Source organism: Procambarus clarkii, chromosome 61, assembly GCF_040958095.1.
Source record: "Procambarus clarkii isolate CNS0578487 chromosome 61, FALCON_Pclarkii_2.0, whole genome shotgun sequence".
NCBI lineage: Eukaryota > Metazoa > Arthropoda > Malacostraca > Decapoda > Cambaridae > Procambarus > Procambarus clarkii.
The window spans coordinates 30,062,373-30,072,195 of record NC_091210.1 but is presented as its reverse complement, the minus strand read 5'-3'; the positions used below and the strand labels follow the sequence as shown (position 1 = coordinate 30,072,195).

General features: G+C 40.3%; 1 pseudogene; it reads left to right on the top strand.

The window, feature by feature from the left end:
* The first annotated feature begins 3,496 nt into the window (after positions 1 to 3,496).
* The window catches only part of LOC123751800 (macrophage mannose receptor 1-like), a 111,041-nt pseudogene continuing 104,714 nt past the window's right edge, over positions 3,497 to 9,823 (top strand).

Sequence of the window (9,823 nt, the reverse complement as noted above, 5' to 3'; positions counted from 1 at the left end):
GTCAGACTAATATAACTGCCAGTCAGACTAATATAACTGCCAGACTTAGACTAATATAACTGCCAAAGTCACCATAATATAACTGACAGTCTGAATAATATAACTGCCAGAGTAAAACTAATATAACTGCCAGAGTCAGGCTAATGTAACTGCCAGAGTCAGACTAATGTAACTGCCAGTCAGACTAATCTAACTCCCAGAGTCAGATTAATATAACTCCCAGAGTCAGCCTAAAATAACTCCAGAGTCAGAATAATATAACTGCCAGAGTCTGACTAATAACTGCCAGAGTCAGACTAATATAACTGCTAGACAGACTAATATAACTCCCAGAGTCAATCTAATATAACTGCCAGAGTCAGACTATTGTAATTGCTAGAGAGCTTAATATAACTGCCAGAGTCAGTCTAATAACTACCAGAGTTTGACTAATATAACTATCAGGGTTAGGCTAATATAACTGCCTGATTGAGACTAATATAACTACCTGAGTCAGACTAATATAACTGCCTTAGTCAGACTAATATAACTGCCAGAGTCAGACTAATATAACTGCCAAAATCAGCATAATATAACTGACAGTCTGACTAATATAACTGCCTGAGTCACACTAATATAACTACCTGAGTCAGACTAACATAACTGCCTGAGTCAGACTAATATAACTGCCAGAGTCAGACTAATATAACTGCCAGTCAGACTAATATACCTGCCAGAGTTAGACTAATATAACTGCCAAAGTCAGCATAATATAACTGATAGTCTGACTAATATAACTGCCTGAGTCAGACTATTATAACTGCCAGAACCAGACTAATATAACTGCCAGTCAGACAAATATAACTGCCAGAGTCAGGCTAATGTTACTAACACAGTCAGTATAATATAACTGCCAGAGTCAGTCTAATACAACTGCCAGAGTTAGAATAATATAACTGCCAGAGTCATACTAATGTAACTGCCAGAGTAAGACTAATATAACTGCCAGTCAGACTAATATAACTCCCAGAGTCAATCTAATATAACTGTCAGAGTCAGACTAATGTAATTGATAGTGAGCCTAATATAACTGCTAGGGTCAGTCTAATAAAACTATCAGAGTTAAACTAATATAACTGCCCGAGTCAGACTAGTATAACTGCCAGAGTCAGACTAATATAACTGCCAGAGTCAGCCTAATATAACTGCCAGAGTTAGACTAATATAACTGCTAGAGTAAAAATAATATAACTGCCAGAGTCTGAGTAATATGACTGCTAGAGTCAGACTAACATAAATGCCAGAATCTGTCTAATATAACTACCAGAGTCAGACTAATATAACTGCCAGAGTTAGACTAATATTACTGCCAAATTCAGCCTAATAAAACTGACAGTCTGACTAATATAACTGCCATTGTCAGACTTTTATAATTTCCAGAGGCAGACTTATATAATTGTCAGTGTCAGGCTAATATAAATGCCAGAGTCTGAGTATTATAACTGCCAATCAGACTAATATAACTGTCAGGGTCGGATTAACATAACTGCCGGATTGAGAATAATTTAACTTCCAGAGTATTTCTAATTTAATTGCCAGAGTCAGACTAATATAACTGATAGAGTCAGGCTAATATAACCGCCATAGTCTGCCTAATAACTGCCAGAGGCAGACTAATATAACTCCCAGTCAAAATAATATAACTTCCAGATTCAGACTAATATAACTACTAGAGTCAGACTAATATAACTACCAGAGTCAGAATTAATATAACTGCAAAAGTCAGGCTAATATAACTGCCAGAGTCTGACTAATATAACTGCCTCAGTTCGATAAATAACTGCCAGTGTTAGACTAATATAACTGCCATTGTCAGCCAAATATAGCTGCCAGAGTCAGACTAATATAACTACTAGAGTCAGATTTATACAACTGCCAGAGTTAGTCTAATGTAACTTCCAGATTCAGACTAATATAACTGCCTAATATAACTAATTAGATATAACTAATATAACTAATTAGAGTTAGAATAATATAACTACCAGAGTCATACTAATGTAACTGCTTGAGTAAGACTAATATAACTGCCAGTCAGACTAATATAACTCCCAGAGTCAATATAATATAACTACCAAAGTCAGACTAATGTAATTGATAGTGAGCCTAATATAACTGCTAGGGCCAGTCTAATAAAACTATCAGATTTATACTGATAGCCCGAGTCAGACTAATATAGCTGTCTGAGTCTAACTAATATAACTGCCTGAGTCAGCCTAGTATGACTGCCTGAGTCAGACTAATATAACTGCCAGAGTCAGCCTAATATAACTGCCAGAGTTAGACTAACATAACTGCCAAAGTCAGCATAATATAACTGACAGTCTGACTAATATAACTGCCAGAGTCAGGCTATGTTGTAATCCACAAGTTAGTAGGAATTATTAGCTAGAGGATCATTACTACAACACTTAACGAATGATGATTGGAAGTACATGTAAGTAGACAGACTATGGATCACATATCTAAGAAAGGTCAATGGATTAAGACCGAAGCTGTTTAGCCAAATTAATAATTCCTGGAAAGAGGAATTATTCTTCGTCAGACTTCTAGGATCAAGGTTACCGCTCTAGGGATAAGGTTAATCGGATTATACCTTCCTTGAGAGGCGGGGTGAAATGTTTGAGGCCATGGCTGACTGGAGTCAGTCTTGTTGTGGGAGTTGAACTGGCAAGTCCTCTGGATCCCCGTTTGCGGCAGCAGCGAAGTGTAGCAGACAGCTATGCGAAAACCTGATGTGATCTTAGTGACCAAGTTAAGTCTGCAGTATGTGGGTATTGAATGAAAGACTAACCAGGTGTGGAGCGTTGTAGTAATCATTCCGTATTAGGGACTTAGGCGGAAGTTACGAGTGTGGGTGGTGACCGCGGAAGTCAAGTGGTCTATGGATATTGGAAGTGTATTGACCTAATAGAGTATGTTAATATGGTATTATTTGTCAGAGTCTATTCTTTGTAATTAAATGACAAAACCCGACGGCCTTTAAATACCTTCCATCTGTCCCCTCATAGTGTTCCTGGTTTGGTTTGTGAGGGAATGTTAGGGAATTGGTACACGACATATTTGGTGGCAGCGCAAACAGGTTGTGGAACACTTTGCGAGATGAAGGAAGTGTGTTTCTGGTTTAGTTGGTGAGGGAATGTTCGGGAAATAGTAGACGTCGGGTTGTGGTGAGAATGGTGGTTACTAGACGGAGGAAAGAAGGGTCAGGTGAGACTAGGTCAGAGGTGTTAGTTAATTAAAGGGACTAGGCCATTGTGGGGCACATGTGGGGTTTATTTCTTTCTTTCCAGATTCCCGCAATGAGAGACGGCTAAGATGCAAGTCTGGACCACTGAAGCATCGGGATCCAAAACAAGTGCAGTGTTCGTAGTGCGGATTATACAGTGTTCGTAGTGCGGATTATACTTTGTTCGTAGTGCGGAGTATACAGAGTGGCGAGGTAAACTAGCGCGGGTGAATGCGGGCCGGCGTGGGCCATGTGTGGGCCAGCGTGGGCCATGTGTGGGCCAAGCGATGGGTGGGCCCAGCGAGCCGCACCTTGGAGTTTGTTTTATATCGTTGGTAAGGCGGTAATAATGAGAAAACATTGCTAAGGACAGATCAAGCGTGAAAATTGCGTAATTTGAAGTCAATTAAATTTAAGTTAAAGTGTAAATCTAATATTTTAAGGATAATGAAATATTACCTAAAGTACTGCGCAGGTTCCTGCGTTGTCAGGTGTAGATACAGAAAATAGGCGCAGTGAATTATGGACGCCTTGGCATAGCGAGCGACGCATAATTTGACGTCTGGGGTTCGCCGTCTAGTGTACCCTGGAGAGGTCCATGGAGATTTTTAGTGGGTGCAGGTAGCATTATGGAGAGTGTTACCTTGGGATACGGGGAGCGTGTCCCGTTGGTGGGGGTGTGTGGCGCCGGGAGTAGTGCATGGTTGTGTATTGGTGTTTGGACGCCAAGTGTAGTGCATGGTTGGGTATTGTCGTTTGTACGCCGGGGTGTGTAGTGTAATGCACGTGTAGTGGCTTATTAAACGCCAGCGTAATGCATAGTATTTACTGTAGTGAAATGTGCATGTTTTGACTGTTGATATTATGGATGTAGTATAGTGCATGGCATTGTAGCGCCAAGGTGTAGCATAACTGGTTGTTGTAACACCGGGTGTTGTGTTGAGGGCGTTGGGGACGCCGGGTGTTGTGTTGAGGACGTTGGGGACGCCGTGTGTTGTGTTGAGGGCGTTGGGGATGCCGTGTGTTGTGTTGAGGGCGTTGGGGACGCCGTGTGTTGTGTTGAGGGCGTTGGGGACGCCGTGTGTTGTGTTGCGGGCGTTGGGGACGCCATGTGTTGTGTTGAGGGCGTTGGGGACGCCGTGTGTTGTGTTGAGGGCGTTGGGGACGCCGGGTGTTGTGTTGATGGCGTTGGGGACGGCGGGTGTTGTGTTGAGGGCGTTGGGGACGCCATTGGGTGGTGTAGTGTAGTGGCGTTTGAACGCCTGGTATGGAGTGTGGTGTTGTGGAGTATATGGTGGCGCAGGGGCGCCAGGTAGTGGTCGGTAAGGTGAGTATTGGCGTAGCAAGGTCGGTGCGTTAGGACGCAGGAAGTAGTTGTGGGGATGTGTGGCGTTATAATGAGGTCATCAGTGGTTGGGATGACCAGAGGTGATGGTGTGTCGGAGTGGGTAAGTCTTATGAATAAGATGAAATGTGGATAATTGCAGGAGTTGGTGGCTGCAGCAGGCGAGCCAAGTCGATATATCTAGCAAAACTCATAAAAGACTAATAAAAATTCATTATTCTCATTAAAATTGTCATTAATTAAGTCGGAGTGGGTAAGTCTTATGGATAAGATTATAAGGCAGAATTTCAAATTTCAGGTGTTGGTGGTTGCAGTGGACGAGACAAACAGATATACTAATTTCTCGTTAATTAAGTTGTTACAGGAATCTAGCTAGAGGCGAGCCAGTGGCAGTATGATGCTTTAGTGACATTAGTTGTGAAATGATTTTAATGTGGTATTTATTGTGATAATGTATGTGTATGTATATACTGTATGTGTATGTATATACTGTATATTACCTCATCGGCACCATTACTAGTGTTAGGCTTGAGAAGGTCCCTCGGGATCATGTCACAGAGCTTCAGGTAGAGTAGAAGGGAAGCTATGAGGCTACATTCAGTAATTCTAGAAAAAAAAGGGGGAGGAAGTGAAGCCAACGTGACGTTATAGGCGAAATTCGCCCCCTGACATCAAAGCAGGAATAAGGGCCAGCTGCAATGGTTTTGCAGCTGCGCTCAGGCTATATACGGGGAGAGAGTAAGGAGCCGAGGGGGTGTCATGTAATAATGGGAGCGAGCCAGGGGGCTCCGAGGGAATATTTTGCAGGTACAGCGTTCGGGAAGGTGTGAATACAGGTGGACACACTCTGGGCGGATGGGCCTAGAGTAATGTGCTACAGCTGTGGTGAACACAGCAAGGAAGGATGACCAGAGAGCTGTGAGGTATCTACAGCGTTCTGGGATTGGTGCCCTGGAACGAGACGTCAGCACAGACCCGAGAGAACATGACCCTGGGGTAGGAATCTCCGTTGCTCTGGAGGCCAGGATCACGTTAGCTCAGAGCAACGATGGGACATTGACAACATTCACCAGGTTGGACAGCCTGGGTTTTGTCTGAGTCATGGAGGATATATGACCTAGCAACCATGGGACACGAAGACAAGAGAAGTGATGCTGCCAATTGTGGAGGAGGCCAGTGAAACATTGTGTGATCATTGTAAGCCCTTATGTCAACAGTACAGGGCAAGATGTTAAATTATAATTAACTTGTTACTAAGGATGAAGAACCTTAGATATATATGTGTGTGTATATATTAATGACTAGTGTCATTTCTGTTTAAGTGCCAGCATTCTGGTCCATGTAATTTTATGGTTATATTTGTATGTAATTATATGTCAGCAGTTTAGGTATATGTGCATTGTTGGAGATGGGAAAAATTATTACAGACTATTTTACCTGTGCTATGATGTGAATATAATGTATATGTTGGAGAAGTGTTGTGAGTCATGTCGGGGAAAATTTTAATTTATTTCATCGGGTGTATGATGAACTTATTGGATGATTTTTTAGTTGTACACATATGGTGGGTGCATCCTCCAGGTCCTTGCACTAATGGAACCATTGCAATGATGCATATGGGGACATATGCGTGTTTAAGGAGGGGAGTGGTGTTGTAATCCACAAGTTAGTAGGAATTATTAGCTAGAGGATCATTACTACAACACTTAACGAATGATGATTGGAAGTACATGTAAGTAGACAGACTATGGATCACATATCTAAGAAAGGTCAATGGATTAAGACCGAAGCTGTTTAGCCAAATTAATAATTCCTGGAAAGAGGAATTATTCTTCGTCAGGCTTCTAGGATCAAGGTTACCGCTCTAGGGATAAGGTTAATCGGATTATACCTTCCTTGAGAGGCGGGGTGAAATGTTTGAGGCCATGGCTGACTGGAGTCAGTCTTGTTGTGGGAGTTGAACTGGCAAGTTCTCCGGGATCTCCGTTTGTGGCAGCAGCGAAGTGTAGCAGACAGCTATGCGAGAACCTGATGTGATCTTAGTGACCAAGTTAAGTCTGCAGTATGTGAGTATTGAATGAAAGACTAACCGGGTGTGGAGCGTTGTAGTAATCATTCCGTATTAGGGACTTAGGCGGAAGTTACGAGTGTGGGTGGTGATCGCGGATGTCAAGTGGTCAATGGGTATTGGAAGTGTATTTACCTAATAGAGTATGTTAATATGTTATTATTTGTCAGAGTCTATTCTTGTAATTAAATGACAAAACCCGACGGCCTTTAAATACCTTCCATATGTTCATTCATTGTGTTCCAGTACAAACCTAGTGGTATGCCTCAAGGATCTGGTGTGTGTAGGAGTATAGGTGGTAGTAACGGTTGCTGAGGCAAGGTGTTATGTGTTGTGTAACCGCTGTGTTAGGAATGAACCGGGGTTCAGCGTCACGACAACTAATATAACTGCCAGTCAGACTAATATAACTGCCAGAGTCAGACTAAGGTAACTGCCCGGTTAAAACTAATATAACTTCCCAGCGTCAGACTAATATAACTGCCTGAGTCAAACTAATGTAACTGCCAGAGTCAGACTAACATAACTGCTAGTCAGACTAATATAATTCCCAGAGTAAGACTAATATAACTCCCAGAGTCAGACTAATTTAACTGCCAGATTCAAAATAATATAACTGCCAGGCAGACTAATATAACTCCAAAAGTCAATCTAATATAACTGCCAGAGTCAGACTAGTGTAATTGCTAGTGAGTTTAACATAACTGCCAGTCAGACTAATGTAATTGCTAGTGAGTTAATATAACTGCCAGAGTCACTCTAATATAACTGTCCATGGCAGACTAATATAACTGCCAGAGTTAGACTAATATAACTATCAGGGTTAGACTAATAGGACTGCCAGGGTAAAACTAATATAATTGCCAGAGTCAGACTAATATAACTGCCTGAGTCAGACTAATGTAACTGCCAAAGTCACAGTAATATAACTGACAGAGACTGACTAATATAACTGCCAGGGTAAAACTAATATAACTGCCTGAGTCACACTAATATAACTGTCAAAGTCTGACTAATATAACTGTCAGAGTCAGAATAATATAACTGCCAGGGTAAAAATAATATAACTGCTAGAGTCAGACTAATATAACTTCCAGAGTCAGACTAAGATAACTAAAAGAGTCAAACTAATATAACTGCCATAGTCAGCCAAATATAGCTGCCAGAGTCAGACTAATATAACTACCAGAGTCAGATTAATATTACTGCCAGCGACAGGATAATATAACTGCCAGAGTCAGACTAATATAACTGCCAGAGTCAGACTAATATAACTGCAAGAGTCTGACTAATATAACTGCCAGAGTCACACTAATATAACTGCAAGAGTCTGACTAATATAACTGCAAGAGTCTGACTAATATAACTGCCAGAGTCAGACTAATATAACTGCAAGAGTCTGACTAATATAACTGCAAGAGTCTGACTAATATAACTACCAGCGTCAGACTAATATAACTGCTAAAGTAAGACTATTATAAATGCCATAGTATGACTAATAACTGCCAGAGTCAGACTATTATAACTGCCAGAGTCATACTAATATATCTACCAGATTCTGACTAATAACTTCCAGAGTCAGTCTGATATAACTGCCAGAGTCCGACTAATATAACTGCCAGAGTCAGACTAATATAACTGCCAGAGTCAGGCTAATGTTACTGCCAGGTTCAGACTAATATAACTGCCAGAGTCAGAATAATATAACTGCCAGAGTCAGACTAATATAACTCCCAGAGTCAGACTAATATAACTGTCAGTCAAACTAATATAACTCCCAGAGTCAGCCTAATATAACTGCCAGGCAGACTGATATAACTTCAAGAGTCAATCTAATATAACTGCCAGAGTCAGACTAATGTAATTGCTAGGGAGTTTATTATAACTGCCAGCGTCAGACTACAAATTCCCCTACAATTAAACACTGTTTTGTGCGAGATGGTAAAATTATAGCTAGGAGGACCGACACTAGAAAAACCTATTCAATAACAACTGAAGCTCACCTTAATTCTTTCCTCAGTGACTGTGGGATAGCTGCTGTATAGCCTGAATTCAAATTATAATCTCATTTAACTACCATTGTGTACTTTAGCTCTGCCTTTCCTTTCAAAATGTTTTAACTTCAGTAAAAAAAAAAAAAAAATATTGTCATCTTTATTATTGTCTTTTTTCTTTTTACTCCCATGTTCCATAGTACACTGGCTTTGCCTGTGTCCTCTAGTATTAACTTCATTTTCCAGTGTTCCTGAGTGTATCTCTATTTAAACTACCTCAGTTTGTTTTAGTGTAACTTTAGTATTCAACTATAGTGTACTTATTATAGTATAGTAAGCAAGCTTTTCATTTTATAGATTTCATAATTGCTTTTTTACTTTTTTGGTCATCTATTGTTATTAATTATTCTAGTTCCCATTAAGTTTTTTTTTTTTACTTAAATTACCATTAAGTTTATATTACTTCAGAATTTTTATTCTACTTTTTTCTTTGTCTTTTATTTTGTAATTTGCCATTCTTGCATTGTTTTCCTGCAAACAGCCATTTTATGCAGACACGTATAGATCCAGAACTAAACCTCTTATCCACTATCTATGACAATCATCACTTCATTGATCAAAATTGCAGATATTTGACAGCACATGATGTAAACAATGTATTAACATATAGTCACAATATCTCTGTCATCAACTTGAATGTTAGATCCCTAGGTAAACACTTCGATGATGTTAGTGCCTTGATTGAAACTATTGACAACAAATTCTCTTTTATTATACTCACTGAAACATGGTTGAAAGAGGATACTACTCAACTCTTTAACATGCCTAACTACTCGGCAATTCACAACTGTCGTCAAATTCAGAGAGGTGGTGGTACTGCTCTTTACTACCACCAAGAACTAACATGCTTAAAAATAATTAAAACTAGAGACTGCTGTGGGGAGTATATCTTCGCCAGTTTCAGAGTCAAGGGTGCTGAGTCTGTCCTGACTGTGGGTGCAGTCTATAAAATTCCTAACACTGATGTGTCCGAATTCAATTCAAACCTTAGAAATCTAATACTAGATAACAGACTGAACAAAAACCATCTAATTATCGCAGGGGACTTTAATATTGACCTCTGCGAGCCTGAACACCCTACTGCTGTTAAC